The sequence below is a fragment of the Schistocerca serialis genome, chromosome 4 (genome assembly GCF_023864345.2).
Source record: "Schistocerca serialis cubense isolate TAMUIC-IGC-003099 chromosome 4, iqSchSeri2.2, whole genome shotgun sequence".
Taxonomy (NCBI): Eukaryota; Metazoa; Arthropoda; class Insecta; order Orthoptera; family Acrididae; genus Schistocerca; species Schistocerca serialis.
This window is the reverse complement of record NC_064641.1, coordinates 101,501,425-101,516,950: the sequence shown is the minus strand read 5'-3', so window position 1 is coordinate 101,516,950 and position 15,526 is coordinate 101,501,425. Positions and strand designations below refer to the sequence as shown.

The 15,526-nt window shown below is 53.6% G+C and overlaps 35 non-coding genes across 35 annotated transcripts; 7 read left to right on the top strand and 28 right to left on the bottom strand.

Moving 5' to 3' along the window:
- Window positions 1–7: 7 nt before the first annotated feature.
- On the bottom strand, window positions 8–89 carry Trnas-aga (transfer RNA serine (anticodon AGA)). The gene has a single exon. It is a non-coding gene; the product is annotated as a tRNA-Ser (tRNA).
- A 139-nt stretch (window positions 90–228) lies between these two features.
- Trnak-uuu (transfer RNA lysine (anticodon UUU)) lies at window positions 229–301 on the bottom strand. Its single transcript has one exon. It is a non-coding gene; the product is annotated as a tRNA-Lys (tRNA).
- Window positions 302–597: 296 nt separating this feature from the next.
- Trnae-uuc (transfer RNA glutamic acid (anticodon UUC)) lies at window positions 598–669 on the bottom strand. Its single transcript has one exon. It is a non-coding gene; the product is annotated as a tRNA-Glu (tRNA).
- A 322-nt stretch (window positions 670–991) lies between these two features.
- Window positions 992–1,064, bottom strand: Trnam-cau (transfer RNA methionine (anticodon CAU)). The gene has a single exon. It is a non-coding gene; the product is annotated as a tRNA-Met (tRNA).
- An 813-nt stretch (window positions 1,065–1,877) lies between these two features.
- Window positions 1,878–1,949, top strand: Trnag-ucc (transfer RNA glycine (anticodon UCC)). The gene has a single exon. It is a non-coding gene; the product is annotated as a tRNA-Gly (tRNA).
- Window positions 1,950–2,221: 272 nt separating this feature from the next.
- On the bottom strand, window positions 2,222–2,303 carry Trnas-aga (transfer RNA serine (anticodon AGA)). The gene has a single exon. It is a non-coding gene; the product is annotated as a tRNA-Ser (tRNA).
- Window positions 2,304–2,442: 139 nt separating this feature from the next.
- Trnak-uuu (transfer RNA lysine (anticodon UUU)) lies at window positions 2,443–2,515 on the bottom strand. Its single transcript has one exon. It is a non-coding gene; the product is annotated as a tRNA-Lys (tRNA).
- Window positions 2,516–2,811: 296 nt separating this feature from the next.
- Trnae-uuc (transfer RNA glutamic acid (anticodon UUC)) lies at window positions 2,812–2,883 on the bottom strand. The gene has a single exon. It is a non-coding gene; the product is annotated as a tRNA-Glu (tRNA).
- A 322-nt stretch (window positions 2,884–3,205) lies between these two features.
- Window positions 3,206–3,278, bottom strand: Trnam-cau (transfer RNA methionine (anticodon CAU)). Its single transcript has one exon. It is a non-coding gene; the product is annotated as a tRNA-Met (tRNA).
- An 813-nt stretch (window positions 3,279–4,091) lies between these two features.
- On the top strand, window positions 4,092–4,163 carry Trnag-ucc (transfer RNA glycine (anticodon UCC)). Its single transcript has one exon. It is a non-coding gene; the product is annotated as a tRNA-Gly (tRNA).
- Window positions 4,164–4,435: 272 nt separating this feature from the next.
- On the bottom strand, window positions 4,436–4,517 carry Trnas-aga (transfer RNA serine (anticodon AGA)). Its single transcript has one exon. It is a non-coding gene; the product is annotated as a tRNA-Ser (tRNA).
- A 139-nt stretch (window positions 4,518–4,656) lies between these two features.
- Trnak-uuu (transfer RNA lysine (anticodon UUU)) lies at window positions 4,657–4,729 on the bottom strand. Its single transcript has one exon. It is a non-coding gene; the product is annotated as a tRNA-Lys (tRNA).
- A 296-nt stretch (window positions 4,730–5,025) lies between these two features.
- On the bottom strand, window positions 5,026–5,097 carry Trnae-uuc (transfer RNA glutamic acid (anticodon UUC)). Its single transcript has one exon. It is a non-coding gene; the product is annotated as a tRNA-Glu (tRNA).
- Window positions 5,098–5,419: 322 nt separating this feature from the next.
- Window positions 5,420–5,492, bottom strand: Trnam-cau (transfer RNA methionine (anticodon CAU)). Its single transcript has one exon. It is a non-coding gene; the product is annotated as a tRNA-Met (tRNA).
- Window positions 5,493–6,305: 813 nt separating this feature from the next.
- Trnag-ucc (transfer RNA glycine (anticodon UCC)) lies at window positions 6,306–6,377 on the top strand. Its single transcript has one exon. It is a non-coding gene; the product is annotated as a tRNA-Gly (tRNA).
- A 272-nt stretch (window positions 6,378–6,649) lies between these two features.
- On the bottom strand, window positions 6,650–6,731 carry Trnas-aga (transfer RNA serine (anticodon AGA)). The gene has a single exon. It is a non-coding gene; the product is annotated as a tRNA-Ser (tRNA).
- A 139-nt stretch (window positions 6,732–6,870) lies between these two features.
- Window positions 6,871–6,943, bottom strand: Trnak-uuu (transfer RNA lysine (anticodon UUU)). Its single transcript has one exon. It is a non-coding gene; the product is annotated as a tRNA-Lys (tRNA).
- Window positions 6,944–7,239: 296 nt separating this feature from the next.
- On the bottom strand, window positions 7,240–7,311 carry Trnae-uuc (transfer RNA glutamic acid (anticodon UUC)). Its single transcript has one exon. It is a non-coding gene; the product is annotated as a tRNA-Glu (tRNA).
- Window positions 7,312–7,633: 322 nt separating this feature from the next.
- On the bottom strand, window positions 7,634–7,706 carry Trnam-cau (transfer RNA methionine (anticodon CAU)). Its single transcript has one exon. It is a non-coding gene; the product is annotated as a tRNA-Met (tRNA).
- An 813-nt stretch (window positions 7,707–8,519) lies between these two features.
- Window positions 8,520–8,591, top strand: Trnag-ucc (transfer RNA glycine (anticodon UCC)). Its single transcript has one exon. It is a non-coding gene; the product is annotated as a tRNA-Gly (tRNA).
- A 272-nt stretch (window positions 8,592–8,863) lies between these two features.
- On the bottom strand, window positions 8,864–8,945 carry Trnas-aga (transfer RNA serine (anticodon AGA)). The gene has a single exon. It is a non-coding gene; the product is annotated as a tRNA-Ser (tRNA).
- Window positions 8,946–9,084: 139 nt separating this feature from the next.
- Window positions 9,085–9,156, bottom strand: Trnak-uuu (transfer RNA lysine (anticodon UUU)). Its single transcript has one exon. It is a non-coding gene; the product is annotated as a tRNA-Lys (tRNA).
- Window positions 9,157–9,451: 295 nt separating this feature from the next.
- Trnae-uuc (transfer RNA glutamic acid (anticodon UUC)) lies at window positions 9,452–9,523 on the bottom strand. The gene has a single exon. It is a non-coding gene; the product is annotated as a tRNA-Glu (tRNA).
- A 321-nt stretch (window positions 9,524–9,844) lies between these two features.
- Window positions 9,845–9,917, bottom strand: Trnam-cau (transfer RNA methionine (anticodon CAU)). Its single transcript has one exon. It is a non-coding gene; the product is annotated as a tRNA-Met (tRNA).
- Window positions 9,918–10,729: 812 nt separating this feature from the next.
- Window positions 10,730–10,801, top strand: Trnag-ucc (transfer RNA glycine (anticodon UCC)). Its single transcript has one exon. It is a non-coding gene; the product is annotated as a tRNA-Gly (tRNA).
- Window positions 10,802–11,073: 272 nt separating this feature from the next.
- Trnas-aga (transfer RNA serine (anticodon AGA)) lies at window positions 11,074–11,155 on the bottom strand. Its single transcript has one exon. It is a non-coding gene; the product is annotated as a tRNA-Ser (tRNA).
- A 139-nt stretch (window positions 11,156–11,294) lies between these two features.
- Trnak-uuu (transfer RNA lysine (anticodon UUU)) lies at window positions 11,295–11,367 on the bottom strand. Its single transcript has one exon. It is a non-coding gene; the product is annotated as a tRNA-Lys (tRNA).
- Window positions 11,368–11,663: 296 nt separating this feature from the next.
- Trnae-uuc (transfer RNA glutamic acid (anticodon UUC)) lies at window positions 11,664–11,734 on the bottom strand. Its single transcript has one exon. It is a non-coding gene; the product is annotated as a tRNA-Glu (tRNA).
- A 322-nt stretch (window positions 11,735–12,056) lies between these two features.
- Trnam-cau (transfer RNA methionine (anticodon CAU)) lies at window positions 12,057–12,129 on the bottom strand. Its single transcript has one exon. It is a non-coding gene; the product is annotated as a tRNA-Met (tRNA).
- An 812-nt stretch (window positions 12,130–12,941) lies between these two features.
- Trnag-ucc (transfer RNA glycine (anticodon UCC)) lies at window positions 12,942–13,013 on the top strand. The gene has a single exon. It is a non-coding gene; the product is annotated as a tRNA-Gly (tRNA).
- A 270-nt stretch (window positions 13,014–13,283) lies between these two features.
- Window positions 13,284–13,365, bottom strand: Trnas-aga (transfer RNA serine (anticodon AGA)). The gene has a single exon. It is a non-coding gene; the product is annotated as a tRNA-Ser (tRNA).
- Window positions 13,366–13,504: 139 nt separating this feature from the next.
- Window positions 13,505–13,577, bottom strand: Trnak-uuu (transfer RNA lysine (anticodon UUU)). Its single transcript has one exon. It is a non-coding gene; the product is annotated as a tRNA-Lys (tRNA).
- Window positions 13,578–13,872: 295 nt separating this feature from the next.
- Window positions 13,873–13,944, bottom strand: Trnae-uuc (transfer RNA glutamic acid (anticodon UUC)). Its single transcript has one exon. It is a non-coding gene; the product is annotated as a tRNA-Glu (tRNA).
- Window positions 13,945–14,267: 323 nt separating this feature from the next.
- Trnam-cau (transfer RNA methionine (anticodon CAU)) lies at window positions 14,268–14,340 on the bottom strand. Its single transcript has one exon. It is a non-coding gene; the product is annotated as a tRNA-Met (tRNA).
- Window positions 14,341–15,154: 814 nt separating this feature from the next.
- Trnag-ucc (transfer RNA glycine (anticodon UCC)) lies at window positions 15,155–15,226 on the top strand. The gene has a single exon. It is a non-coding gene; the product is annotated as a tRNA-Gly (tRNA).
- The last annotated feature ends 300 nt before the right edge of the window (window positions 15,227–15,526 follow it).

Below are 15,526 nucleotides of genomic sequence, written 5' to 3'. Positions count from 1 at the left end.
AAAGAGACGCAGTCGGTAGGACTCGAACCTACGCTCCCAGAGGGAATCTGATTTCTAGTCAGACGCCTTAACCACTCGGCCACGACTGCTCGCAGCCAAAAGTCCCCTCGAATCGTGAAAAATCAAACCGTTCTGCGCAGAATGTTGACAGGAAACGAACTCCGTGCACTGATTACGGCAGGGCTACCAGCGCTACGAGACGAGCCATTACGGAAGCGTTAAAATCTTCGCCCGGACAGGGACTCGAACCCTGGACCCTTAGGTTAAAAGCCTAATGCTCTACCGACTGAGCTATCCGGGCTCACGCTTGCTGTGGATGGAGCAGCTGCAGGCAATGTGAATAACTGGAACGCGTGTGTAGGCGTACTACGGTAATTGCTGGCTTCTGGCGCAACTGGCGACTTCACCGACTTGCCACTGACGCTGGTAGCAGCCCAACAGCGGACCAGTGCCTCTTCTCCCTTTACCCCGGTGCTGACAGTAATTGCATCTCGTGCCTGTTTTCCCCGATTACGCTCGGTTGAAGCTCCGGAAGGAGGGCGACAAACGAGGGTTGGAGGGCCAAAACATGGAGGGTCGTGTGCGCAAAAACTTCCCTTCCGGTACCGGGAATCGAACCCGGGCCTCCTGGGTGAAAGCCAGGTATCCTAGCCACTAGACCACACCGGATTTGCTCGATAAACGTCAGATTTACTCCCTCTCCTCTCGCTTTTCGTGCTGAATCCGGACTTAGTGGTGTTCTCTGTTTGCGAGCATATTTGCGCTTGCAGACTGGCATGGCGCACAGCTCGAAACTGACAATTCATTGCAGTTTGCATCATATTTTACTCACAACAGGGGAGGAGAAAGGTCAAAGCTGTACCTTGCCATAGCTGGATGTAAACATTTTAACGCTGAGGCGTGGGCTCCTTGTGGATAACAAACGACAATTCAGTTCGTTCCCTAGCAACAGCAACGCCGTTAATTCAGCCATGATGTACAGCAAATTAAATGCCCCGGGTGAGGATCGAACTCACGACCTTAAGATTATGAGACTTACGCGCTACCCACTGCGCTACCGAGGCACGTTTGCAAGCAACGTCCCAGGAAACTTGGTAAGTCTCGCATATTAGAGATAGACAGTTTGCGCTTTCTCAAGAATCTGTTGTGTTGCTACACGTGCTTTCCCGAATTGCTAGATTAAACTGCTGCCGCGGCTTTTTCAACGGAAAGCAGCACTGCCTGAGGTTACAGTACATCGCCCTTGCGGCACCTGAACACAGCGGCCTGTAGGGCCAGGCTGACGCTAGAGTTCAGAAATAGCACGCGTCCGTCCAAGTACGGTCTCTTGCGTGCTGCGTGTTTGGTTCTTCTCACAGCGAATCCTGCTATACATTCCTGAGGCTGACGCAGCTCAAACGAGCAATCGGCGCGGCAGCATTATAGCGAGAACAGCAAAACGATGCATCGGCCGGGAATCGAACCCGGGCCGCCCGAGTGGTAGGCGAACAACCTACCACTTTTTTAGTTGTTGTTCTCATTTTTTTAGTTGCATTTGTTGGGGGCGGTCGGCCGTGCTTCCCGAGCATATTCCAGAGTAGCTGTCTGCAGGGAAAGTGGGATTGCCACCCAACGACGCCGGATACAGCCGAAAAAAGTGCTACACACGCGGAGTCCCCCACTACACTGCCTTAAAGCGACCGCTCATCACTATCGTGTGAGTAACCTTGCGGCCGCGGCGACGAGTCTTGCCCAAAGACGCAGCGTGCGTGGAGGCGCTGCCCGAACGCGTGTGGATGCACCCTCCTACCTCGTAAAGCGCCTACAGCTACTATCACCGTGGGCCGCTGCCGGCGGGCGGGAAGCCGACACAGCGCGGCGTTACGAGCAGCGGCTGTGCGGTGGTGGTGTAATGGTGAGCATAGTTGCCTTCCCAGCAGTTGATCCGGGTTCGATTCCCGGCCACCGCAACGGGCGCAAATTTTTACGTCTGAGTATGTGAGCCACGTGCTGTTACATTAACGTTTTCTTTCCGTCGTTGCTCCACTCCAGGCCATCCTGTAGTATGTCCCGACTTGTCCCGACTTTGCTCGGCTGACGCGAAAGCTGACGCTTGGAATTCGCCCTTATCAAGAGGACAGGCGATATAAACGGCTGTGAGAGGTGAGGTGTAGCGAAGTACAGGCAAACTGCGAAGTTTTGTGCTCCTTCTTCTTAAACAAAAAAATAAAAAAAAAAGAGACGCAGTCGGTAGGACTCGAACCTACGCTCCCAGAGGGAATCTGATTTCTAGTCAGACGCCTTAACCACTCGGCCACGACTGCTCGCAGCCAAAAGTCCCCTCGAATCGTGAAAAATCAAACCGTTCTGCGCAGAATGTTGACAGGAAACGAACTCCGTGCACTGATTACGGCAGGGCTACCAGCGCTACGAGACGAGCCATTACGGAAGCGTTAAAATCTTCGCCCGGACAGGGACTCGAACCCTGGACCCTTAGGTTAAAAGCCTAATGCTCTACCGACTGAGCTATCCGGGCTCACGCTTGCTGTGGATGGAGCAGCTGCAGGCAATGTGAATAACTGGAACGCGTGTGTAGGCGTACTACGGTAATTGCTGGCTTCTGGCGCAACTGGCGACTTCACCGACTTGCCACTGACGCTGGTAGCAGCCCAACAGCGGACCAGTGCCTCTTCTCCCTTTACCCCGGTGCTGACAGTAATTGCATCTCGTGCCTGTTTTCCCCGATTACGCTCGGTTGAAGCTCCGGAAGGAGGGCGACAAACGAGGGTTGGAGGGCCAAAACATGGAGGGTCGTGTGCGCAAAAACTTCCCTTCCGGTACCGGGAATCGAACCCGGGCCTCCTGGGTGAAAGCCAGGTATCCTAGCCACTAGACCACACCGGATTTGCTCGATAAACGTCAGATTTACTCCCTCTCCTCTCGCTTTTCGTGCTGAATCCGGACTTAGTGGTGTTCTCTGTTTGCGAGCATATTTGCGCTTGCAGACTGGCATGGCGCACAGCTCGAAACTGACAATTCATTGCAGTTTGCATCATATTTTACTCACAACAGGGGAGGAGAAAGGTCAAAGCTGTACCTTGCCATAGCTGGATGTAAACATTTTAACGCTGAGGCGTGGGCTCCTTGTGGATAACAAACGACAATTCAGTTCGTTCCCTAGCAACAGCAACGCCGTTAATTCAGCCATGATGTACAGCAAATTAAATGCCCCGGGTGAGGATCGAACTCACGACCTTAAGATTATGAGACTTACGCGCTACCCACTGCGCTACCGAGGCACGTTTGCAAGCAACGTCCCAGGAAACTTGGTAAGTCTCGCATATTAGAGATAGACAGTTTGCGCTTTCTCAAGAATCTGTTGTGTTGCTACACGTGCTTTCCCGAATTGCTAGATTAAACTGCTGCCGCGGCTTTTTCAACGGAAAGCAGCACTGCCTGAGGTTACAGTACATCGCCCTTGCGGCACCTGAACACAGCGGCCTGTAGGGCCAGGCTGACGCTAGAGTTCAGAAATAGCACGCGTCCGTCCAAGTACGGTCTCTTGCGTGCTGCGTGTTTGGTTCTTCTCACAGCGAATCCTGCTATACATTCCTGAGGCTGACGCAGCTCAAACGAGCAATCGGCGCGGCAGCATTATAGCGAGAACAGCAAAACGATGCATCGGCCGGGAATCGAACCCGGGCCGCCCGAGTGGTAGGCGAACAACCTACCACTTTTTTAGTTGTTGTTCTCATTTTTTTAGTTGCATTTGTTGGGGGCGGTCGGCCGTGCTTCCCGAGCATATTCCAGAGTAGCTGTCTGCAGGGAAAGTGGGATTGCCACCCAACGACGCCGGATACAGCCGAAAAAAGTGCTACACACGCGGAGTCCCCCACTACACTGCCTTAAAGCGACCGCTCATCACTATCGTGTGAGTAACCTTGCGGCCGCGGCGACGAGTCTTGCCCAAAGACGCAGCGTGCGTGGAGGCGCTGCCCGAACGCGTGTGGATGCACCCTCCTACCTCGTAAAGCGCCTACAGCTACTATCACCGTGGGCCGCTGCCGGCGGGCGGGAAGCCGACACAGCGCGGCGTTACGAGCAGCGGCTGTGCGGTGGTGGTGTAATGGTGAGCATAGTTGCCTTCCCAGCAGTTGATCCGGGTTCGATTCCCGGCCACCGCAACGGGCGCAAATTTTTACGTCTGAGTATGTGAGCCACGTGCTGTTACATTAACGTTTTCTTTCCGTCGTTGCTCCACTCCAGGCCATCCTGTAGTATGTCCCGACTTGTCCCGACTTTGCTCGGCTGACGCGAAAGCTGACGCTTGGAATTCGCCCTTATCAAGAGGACAGGCGATATAAACGGCTGTGAGAGGTGAGGTGTAGCGAAGTACAGGCAAACTGCGAAGTTTTGTGCTCCTTCTTCTTAAACAAAAAAATAAAAAAAAAAGAGACGCAGTCGGTAGGACTCGAACCTACGCTCCCAGAGGGAATCTGATTTCTAGTCAGACGCCTTAACCACTCGGCCACGACTGCTCGCAGCCAAAAGTCCCCTCGAATCGTGAAAAATCAAACCGTTCTGCGCAGAATGTTGACAGGAAACGAACTCCGTGCACTGATTACGGCAGGGCTACCAGCGCTACGAGACGAGCCATTACGGAAGCGTTAAAATCTTCGCCCGGACAGGGACTCGAACCCTGGACCCTTAGGTTAAAAGCCTAATGCTCTACCGACTGAGCTATCCGGGCTCACGCTTGCTGTGGATGGAGCAGCTGCAGGCAATGTGAATAACTGGAACGCGTGTGTAGGCGTACTACGGTAATTGCTGGCTTCTGGCGCAACTGGCGACTTCACCGACTTGCCACTGACGCTGGTAGCAGCCCAACAGCGGACCAGTGCCTCTTCTCCCTTTACCCCGGTGCTGACAGTAATTGCATCTCGTGCCTGTTTTCCCCGATTACGCTCGGTTGAAGCTCCGGAAGGAGGGCGACAAACGAGGGTTGGAGGGCCAAAACATGGAGGGTCGTGTGCGCAAAAACTTCCCTTCCGGTACCGGGAATCGAACCCGGGCCTCCTGGGTGAAAGCCAGGTATCCTAGCCACTAGACCACACCGGATTTGCTCGATAAACGTCAGATTTACTCCCTCTCCTCTCGCTTTTCGTGCTGAATCCGGACTTAGTGGTGTTCTCTGTTTGCGAGCATATTTGCGCTTGCAGACTGGCATGGCGCACAGCTCGAAACTGACAATTCATTGCAGTTTGCATCATATTTTACTCACAACAGGGGAGGAGAAAGGTCAAAGCTGTACCTTGCCATAGCTGGATGTAAACATTTTAACGCTGAGGCGTGGGCTCCTTGTGGATAACAAACGACAATTCAGTTCGTTCCCTAGCAACAGCAACGCCGTTAATTCAGCCATGATGTACAGCAAATTAAATGCCCCGGGTGAGGATCGAACTCACGACCTTAAGATTATGAGACTTACGCGCTACCCACTGCGCTACCGAGGCACGTTTGCAAGCAACGTCCCAGGAAACTTGGTAAGTCTCGCATATTAGAGATAGACAGTTTGCGCTTTCTCAAGAATCTGTTGTGTTGCTACACGTGCTTTCCCGAATTGCTAGATTAAACTGCTGCCGCGGCTTTTTCAACGGAAAGCAGCACTGCCTGAGGTTACAGTACATCGCCCTTGCGGCACCTGAACACAGCGGCCTGTAGGGCCAGGCTGACGCTAGAGTTCAGAAATAGCACGCGTCCGTCCAAGTACGGTCTCTTGCGTGCTGCGTGTTTGGTTCTTCTCACAGCGAATCCTGCTATACATTCCTGAGGCTGACGCAGCTCAAACGAGCAATCGGCGCGGCAGCATTATAGCGAGAACAGCAAAACGATGCATCGGCCGGGAATCGAACCCGGGCCGCCCGAGTGGTAGGCGAACAACCTACCACTTTTTTAGTTGTTGTTCTCATTTTTTTAGTTGCATTTGTTGGGGGCGGTCGGCCGTGCTTCCCGAGCATATTCCAGAGTAGCTGTCTGCAGGGAAAGTGGGATTGCCACCCAACGACGCCGGATACAGCCGAAAAAAGTGCTACACACGCGGAGTCCCCCACTACACTGCCTTAAAGCGACCGCTCATCACTATCGTGTGAGTAACCTTGCGGCCGCGGCGACGAGTCTTGCCCAAAGACGCAGCGTGCGTGGAGGCGCTGCCCGAACGCGTGTGGATGCACCCTCCTACCTCGTAAAGCGCCTACAGCTACTATCACCGTGGGCCGCTGCCGGCGGGCGGGAAGCCGACACAGCGCGGCGTTACGAGCAGCGGCTGTGCGGTGGTGGTGTAATGGTGAGCATAGTTGCCTTCCCAGCAGTTGATCCGGGTTCGATTCCCGGCCACCGCAACGGGCGCAAATTTTTACGTCTGAGTATGTGAGCCACGTGCTGTTACATTAACGTTTTCTTTCCGTCGTTGCTCCACTCCAGGCCATCCTGTAGTATGTCCCGACTTGTCCCGACTTTGCTCGGCTGACGCGAAAGCTGACGCTTGGAATTCGCCCTTATCAAGAGGACAGGCGATATAAACGGCTGTGAGAGGTGAGGTGTAGCGAAGTACAGGCAAACTGCGAAGTTTTGTGCTCCTTCTTCTTAAACAAAAAAATAAAAAAAAAAGAGACGCAGTCGGTAGGACTCGAACCTACGCTCCCAGAGGGAATCTGATTTCTAGTCAGACGCCTTAACCACTCGGCCACGACTGCTCGCAGCCAAAAGTCCCCTCGAATCGTGAAAAATCAAACCGTTCTGCGCAGAATGTTGACAGGAAACGAACTCCGTGCACTGATTACGGCAGGGCTACCAGCGCTACGAGACGAGCCATTACGGAAGCGTTAAAATCTTCGCCCGGACAGGGACTCGAACCCTGGACCCTTAGGTTAAAAGCCTAATGCTCTACCGACTGAGCTATCCGGGCTCACGCTTGCTGTGGATGGAGCAGCTGCAGGCAATGTGAATAACTGGAACGCGTGTGTAGGCGTACTACGGTAATTGCTGGCTTCTGGCGCAACTGGCGACTTCACCGACTTGCCACTGACGCTGGTAGCAGCCCAACAGCGGACCAGTGCCTCTTCTCCCTTTACCCCGGTGCTGACAGTAATTGCATCTCGTGCCTGTTTTCCCCGATTACGCTCGGTTGAAGCTCCGGAAGGAGGGCGACAAACGAGGGTTGGAGGGCCAAAACATGGAGGGTCGTGTGCGCAAAAACTTCCCTTCCGGTACCGGGAATCGAACCCGGGCCTCCTGGGTGAAAGCCAGGTATCCTAGCCACTAGACCACACCGGATTTGCTCGATAAACGTCAGATTTACTCCCTCTCCTCTCGCTTTTCGTGCTGAATCCGGACTTAGTGGTGTTCTCTGTTTGCGAGCATATTTGCGCTTGCAGACTGGCATGGCGCACAGCTCGAAACTGACAATTCATTGCAGTTTGCATCATATTTTACTCACAACAGGGGAGGAGAAAGGTCAAAGCTGTACCTTGCCATAGCTGGATGTAAACATTTTAACGCTGAGGCGTGGGCTCCTTGTGGATAACAAACGACAATTCAGTTCGTTCCCTAGCAACAGCAACGCCGTTAATTCAGCCATGATGTACAGCAAATTAAATGCCCCGGGTGAGGATCGAACTCACGACCTTAAGATTATGAGACTTACGCGCTACCCACTGCGCTACCGAGGCACGTTTGCAAGCAACGTCCCAGGAAACTTGGTAAGTCTCGCATATTAGAGATAGACAGTTTGCGCTTTCTCAAGAATCTGTTGTGTTGCTACACGTGCTTTCCCGAATTGCTAGATTAAACTGCTGCCGCGGCTTTTTCAACGGAAAGCAGCACTGCCTGAGGTTACAGTACATCGCCCTTGCGGCACCTGAACACAGCGGCCTGTAGGGCCAGGCTGACGCTAGAGTTCAGAAATAGCACGCGTCCGTCCAAGTACGGTCTCTTGCGTGCTGCGTGTTTGGTTCTTCTCACAGCGAATCCTGCTATACATTCCTGAGGCTGACGCAGCTCAAACGAGCAATCGGCGCGGCAGCATTATAGCGAGAACAGCAAAACGATGCATCGGCCGGGAATCGAACCCGGGCCGCCCGAGTGGTAGGCGAACAACCTACCACTTTTTTAGTTGTTGTTCTCATTTTTTTAGTTGCATTTGTTGGGGGCGGTCGGCCGTGCTTCCCGAGCATATTCCAGAGTAGCTGTCTGCAGGGAAAGTGGGATTGCCACCCAACGACGCCGGATACAGCCGAAAAAAGTGCTACACACGCGGAGTCCCCCACTACACTGCCTTAAAGCGACCGCTCATCACTATCGTGTGAGTAACCTTGCGGCCGCGGCGACGAGTCTTGCCCAAAGACGCAGCGTGCGTGGAGGCGCTGCCCGAACGCGTGTGGATGCACCCTCCTACCTCGTAAAGCGCCTACAGCTACTATCACCGTGGGCCGCTGCCGGCGGGCGGGAAGCCGACACAGCGCGGCGTTACGAGCAGCGGCTGTGCGGTGGTGGTGTAATGGTGAGCATAGTTGCCTTCCCAGCAGTTGATCCGGGTTCGATTCCCGGCCACCGCAACGGGCGCAAATTTTTACGTCTGAGTATGTGAGCCACGTGCTGTTACATTAACGTTTTCTTTCCGTCGTTGCTCCACTCCAGGCCATCCTGTAGTATGTCCCGACTTGTCCCGACTTTGCTCGGCTGACGCGAAAGCTGACGCTTGGAATTCGCCCTTATCAAGAGGACAGGCGATATAAACGGCTGTGAGAGGTGAGGTGTAGCGAAGTACAGGCAAACTGCGAAGTTTTGTGCTCCTTCTTCTTAAACAAAAAAATAAAAAAAAAAGAGACGCAGTCGGTAGGACTCGAACCTACGCTCCCAGAGGGAATCTGATTTCTAGTCAGACGCCTTAACCACTCGGCCACGACTGCTCGCAGCCAAAAGTCCCCTCGAATCGTGAAAAATCAAACCGTTCTGCGCAGAATGTTGACAGGAAACGAACTCCGTGCACTGATTACGGCAGGGCTACCAGCGCTACGAGACGAGCCATTACGGAAGCGTTAAAATCTTCGCCCGGACAGGGACTCGAACCCTGGACCCTTAGGTTAAAAGCCTAATGCTCTACGACTGAGCTATCCGGGCTCACGCTTGCTGTGGATGGAGCAGCTGCAGGCAATGTGAATAACTGGAACGCGTGTGTAGGCGTACTACGGTAATTGCTGGCTTCTGGCGCAACTGGCGACTTCACCGACTTGCCACTGACGCTGTAGCAGCCCAACAGCGGACCAGTGCCTCTTCTCCCTTTACCCCGGTGCTGACAGTAATTGCATCTCGTGCCTGTTTTCCCCGATTACGCTCGGTTGAAGCTCCGGAAGGAGGGCGACAAACGAGGGTTGGAGGGCCAAAACATGGAGGGTCGTGTGCGCAAAAACTTCCCTTCCGGTACCGGGAATCGAACCCGGGCCTCCTGGGTGAAAGCCAGGTATCCTAGCCACTAGACCACACCGGATTTGCTCGATAAACGTCAGATTTACTCCCTCTCCTCTCGCTTTTCGTGCTGAATCCGGACTTAGTGGTGTTCTCTGTTTGCGAGCATATTTGCGCTTGCAGACTGGCATGGCGCACAGCTCGAAACTGACAATTCATTGCAGTTTGCATCATATTTTACTCACAACAGGGGAGGAGAAAGGTCAAAGCTGTACCTTGCCATAGCTGGATGTAAACATTTAACGCTGAGGCGTGGGCTCCTTGTGGATAACAAACGACAATTCAGTTCGTTCCCTAGCAACAGCAACGCCGTTAATTCAGCCATGATGTACAGCAAATTAAATGCCCCGGGTGAGGATCGAACTCACGACCTTAAGATTATGAGACTTACGCGCTACCCACTGCGCTACCGAGGCACGTTTGCAAGCAACGTCCAGGAAACTTGGTAAGTCTCGCATATTAGAGATAGACAGTTTGCGCTTTCTCAAGAATCTGTTGTGTTGCTACACGTGCTTTCCCGAATTGCTAGATTAAACTGCTGCCGCGGCTTTTTCAACGGAAAGCAGCACTGCCTGAGGTTACAGTACATCGCCCTTGCGGCACCTGAACACAGCGGCCTGTAGGGCCAGGCTGACGCTAGAGTTCAGAAATAGCACGCGTCCGTCCAAGTACGGTCTCTTGCGTGCTGCGTGTTTGGTTCTTCTCACAGCGAATCCTGCTATACATTCCTGAGGCTGACGCAGCTCAAACGAGCAATCGGCGCGGCAGCATTATAGCGAGAACAGCAAAACGATGCATCGGCCGGGAATCGAACCCGGGCCGCCCGAGTGGTAGGCGAACAACCTACCACTTTTTTAGTTGTTGTTCTCATTTTTTTAGTTGCATTTGTTGGGGGCGGTCGGCCGTGCTTCCCGAGCATATTCCAGAGTAGCTGTCTGCAGGGAAAGTGGGATTGCCACCCAACGACGCCGGATACAGCCGAAAAAAGTGCTACACACGCGGAGTCCCCCACTACACTGCCTTAAAGCGACCGCTCATCACTATCGTGTGAGTAACCTTGCGGCCGCGGCGACGAGTCTTGCCCAAAGACGCAGCGTGCGTGGAGGCGCTGCCCGAACGCGTGTGGATGCACCCTCCTACCTCGTAAAGCGCCTACAGCTACTATCACCGTGGGCCGCTGCCGGCGGGCGGGAAGCCGACACAGCGCGGCGTTACGAGCAGCGGCTGTGCGGTGGTGGTGTAATGGTGAGCATAGTTGCCTTCCCAGCAGTTGATCCGGGTTCGATTCCCGGCCACCGCAACGGGCGCAAATTTTTACGTCTGAGTATGTGAGCCACGTGCTGTTACATTAACGTTTTCTTCCGTCGTTGCTCCACTCCAGGCCATCCTGTAGTATGTCCCGACTTGTCCCGACTTTGCTCGGCTGACGCGAAAGCTGACGCTTGGAATTCGCCCTTATCAAGAGGACAGGCGATATAAACGGCTGTGAGAGGTGAGGTGTAGCGAAGTACAGGCAAACTGCGAAGTTTTGTGCTCCTTCTTCTTAAACAAAAAAATTAAAAAAAAAAGAGACGCAGTCGGTAGGACTCGAACCTACGCTCCCAGAGGGAATCTGATTTCTAGTCAGACGCCTTAACCACTCGGCCACGACTGCTCGCAGCCAAAAGTCCCCTCGAATCGTGAAAAATCAAACCGTTCTGCGCAGAATGTTGACAGGAAACGAACTCCGTGCACTGATTACGGCAGGGCTACCAGCGCTACGAGACGAGCCATTACGGAAGCGTTAAAATCTTCGCCCGGACAGGGACTCGAACCCTGGACCCTTAGGTTAAAAGCCTAATGCTCTACCGACTGAGCTATCCGGGCTCACGCTTGCTGTGGATGGAGCAGCTGCAGGCAATGTGAATAACTGGAACGCGTGTGTAGGCGTACTACGGTAATTGCTGGCTTCTGGCGCAACTGGCGACTTCACCGACTTGCCACTGACGCTGGTAGCAGCCCAACAGCGGACCAGTGCCTCTTCTCCCTTTACCCCGGTGCTGACAGTAATTGCATCTCGTGCCTGTTTTCCCCGATTACGCTCGGTTGAAGCTCCGGAAGGAGGGCGACAAACGAGGGTTGGAGGGCCAAAACATGGAGGGTCGTGTGCGCAAAAACTTCCCTTCCGGTACCGGGAATCGAACCCGGCCTCCTGGGTGAAAGCCAGGTATCCTAGCCACTAGACCACACCGGATTTGCTCGATAAACGTCAGATTTACTCCCTCTCCTCTCGCTTTTCGTGCTGAATCCGGACTTAGTGGTGTTCTCTGTTTGCGAGCATATTTGCGCTTGCAGACTGGCATGGCGCACAGCTCGAAACTGACAATTCATTGCAGTTTGCATCATATTTTACTCACAACAGGGGAGGAGAAAGGTCAAAGCTGTACCTTGCCATAGCTGGATGTAAACATTTTAACGCTGAGGCGTGGGCTCCTTGTGGATAACAAACGACAATTCAGTTCGTTCCCTAGCAACAGCAACGCCGTTAATTCAGCCATGATGTACAGCAAATTAAATGCCCCGGGTGAGGATCGAACTCACGACCTTAAGATTATGAGACTTACGCGCTACCCACTGCGCTACCGAGGCACGTTTGCAAGCAACGTCCCAGGAAACTTGGTAAGTCTCGCATATTAGAGATAGACAGTTTGCGCTTTCTCAAGAATCTGTTGTGTTGCTACACGTGCTTTCCCGAATTGCTAGATTAAACTGCTGCCGCGGCTTTTTCAACGGAAAGCAGCACTGCCTGAGGTTACAGTACATCGCCCTTGCGGCACCTGAACACAGCGGCCTGTAGGGCCAGGCTGACGCTAGAGTTCAGAAATAGCACGCGTCCGTCCAAGTACGGTCTCTTGCGTGCTGCGTGTTTGGTTCTTCTCACAGCGAATCCTGCTATACATTCCTGAGGCTGACGCAGCTCAAACGAGCAATCGGCGCGGCAGCATTATAGCGAGAACAGCAAAACGATGCATCGGCCGGGAATCGAACCCGGGCCGCCCGAGTGGTAGGCGAACAACCTACCACTTTTTTAGTTGTTGTTCTCATTTTTTTAGTTGCATTTGTTGGGGGCGGTCGGCCGTGCTTCCCGAGCATATTCCAGAGTAGCTGTCTGCAGGGAAAGTGGGATTGCCACCCAACGACGCCGGATACAGCCGAAAAAAGTGCTACACACGCGGAGTCCCCACTACACTGCCTTAAAGCGACCGCTCATCACTATCGTGTGAGTAACCTTGCGGCCGCGGCGACGAGTCTTGCCCAAAGACGCAGCGTGCGTGGAGGCGCTGCCCGAACGCGTGTGGATGCACCCTCCTACCTCGTAAAGCGCCTACAGCTACTATCACCGTGGGCCGCTGCCGGCGGGCGGGAAGCCGACACAGCGCGGCGTTACGAGCAGCGGCTGTGCGGTGGTGGTGTAATGGTGAGCATAGTTGCCTTCCCAGCAGTTGATCCGGGTTCGATTCCCGGCCACCGCAACGGGCGCAAATTTTTACGTCTGAGTATGTGAGCCACGTGCTGTTACATTAACGTTTTCTTTCCGTCGTTGCTCCACTCCAGGCCATCCTGTAGTATGTCCCGACTTGTCCCGACTTTGCTCGGCTGACGCGAAAGCTGACGCTTGGAATTCGCCCTTATCAAGAGGACAGGCGATATAAACGGCTGTGAGAGGTGAGGTGTAGCGAAGTACAGGCAAACTGCGAAGTTTTGTGCTCCTTCTTCTTAAACAAAAAATAAAAAAAAAGAGACGCAGTCGGTAGGACTCGAACCTACGCTCCCAGAGGGAATCTGATTTCTAGTCAGACGCCTTAACCACTCGGCCACGACTGCTCGCAGCCAAAAGTCCCCTCGAATCGTGAAAAATCAAACCGTTCTGCGCAGAATGTTGACAGGAAACGAACTCCGTGCACTGATTACGGCAGGGCTACCAGCGCTACGAGACGAGCCATTACGGAAGCGTTAAAATCTTCGCCCGGACAGGGACTCGAACCCTGGACCCTTAGGTTAAAAGCCTAATGCTCTACCGACTGAGCTATCCGGGCTCACGCTTGCTGTGGATGGAGCAGCTGCAGGCAATGTGAATAACTGGAACGCGTGTGTAGGCGTACTACGGTAATTGCTGGCTTCTGGCGCAACTGGCGACTTCACCGACTTGCCACTGACGCTGGTAGCAGCCCAACAGCGGACCAGTGCCTCTTCTCCCTTTACCCCGGTGCTGACAGTAATTGCATCTCGTGCCTGTTTTCCCCGATTACGCTCGGTTGAAGCTCCGGAAGGAGGGCGACAAACGAGGGTTGGAGGGCCAAAACATGGAGGGTCGTGTGCGCAAAAACTTCCTTCCGGTACCGGGAATCGAACCCGGGCCTCCTGGGTGAAAGCCAGGTATCCTAGCCACTAGACCACACCGGATTTGCTCGATAAACGTCAGATTTACTCCCTCTCCCTCTCGCTTTTCGTGCTGAATCCGGACTTAGTGGTGTTCTCTGTTTGCGAGCATATTTGCGCTTGCAGACTGGCATGGCGCACAGCTCGAAACTGACAATTCATTGCAGTTTGCATCATATTTTACTCACAACAGGGGAGGAGAAAGGTCAAAGCTGTACCTTGCCATAGCTGGATGTAAACATTTTAACGCTGAGGCGTGGGCTCCTTGTGGATAACAAACGACAATTCAGTTCGTTCCCTAGCAACAGCAACGCCGTTAATTCAGCCATGATGTACAGCAAATTAAATGCCCCGGGTGAGGATCGAACTCACGACCTTAAGATTATGAGACTTACGCGCTACCCACTGCGCTACCGAGGCACGTTTGCAAGCAACGTCCCAGGAAACTTGGTAAGTCTCGCATATTAGAGATAGACAGTTTGCGCTTTCTCAAGAATCTGTTGTGTTGCTACACGTGCTTTCCCGAATTGCTAGATTAAACTGCTGCCGCGGCTTTTTCAACGGAAAGCAGCACTGCCTGAGGTTACAGTACATCGCCCTTGCGGCACCTGAACACAGCGGCCTGTAGGGCCAGGCTGACGCTAGAGTTCAGAAATAGCACGCGTCCGTCCAAGTACGGTCTCTTGCGTGCTGCGTGTTTGGTTCTTCTCACAGCGAATCCTGCTATACATTCCTGAGGCTGACGCAGCTCAAACGAGCAATCGGCGCGGCAGCATTATAGCGAGAACAGCAAAACGATGCATCGGCCGGGAATCGAACCCGGGCCGCCCGAGTGGTAGGCGAACAACCTACCACTTTTTTAGTTGTTGTTCTCATTTTTTTAGTTGCATTTGTTGGGGGGCGGTCGGCCGTGCTTCCCGAGCATATTCCAGAGTAGCTGTCTGCAGGGAAAGTGGGATTGCCACCCAACGACGCCGGATACAGCCGAAAAAAGTGCTACACACGCGGAGTCCCCCACTACACTGCCTTAAAGCGACCGCTCATCACTATCGTGTGAGTAACCTTGCGGCCGCGGCGACGAGTCTTGCCCAAAGACGCAGCGTGCGTGGAGGCGCTGCCCGAACGCGTGTGGATGCACCCTCCTACCTCGTAAAGCGCCTACAGCTACTATCACCGTGGGCCGCTGCCGGCGGGCGGGAAGCCGACACAGCGCGGCGTTACGAGCAGCGGCTGTGCGGTGGTGGTGTAATGGTGAGCATAGTTGCCTTCCCAGCAGTTGATCCGGGTTCGATTCCCGGCCACCGCAACGGGCGCAAATTTTTACGTCTGAGTATGTGAGCCACGTGCTGTTACATTAACGTTTTCTTTCCGTCGTTGCTCCACTCCAGGCCATCCTGTAGTATGTCCCGACTTGTCCCGACTTTGCTCGGCTGACGCGAAAGCTGACGCTTGGAATTCGCCCTTATCAAGAGGACAGGCGATATAAACGGCTGTGAGAGGTGAGGTGTAGCGAAGTACAGGCAAACTGCGAAGTTTTGTGCTCCTTCTTCTTAAACAAAAAAATAAAAAAAAAAGAGACGCAGTCGGTAGGACTCGAACCTACGCT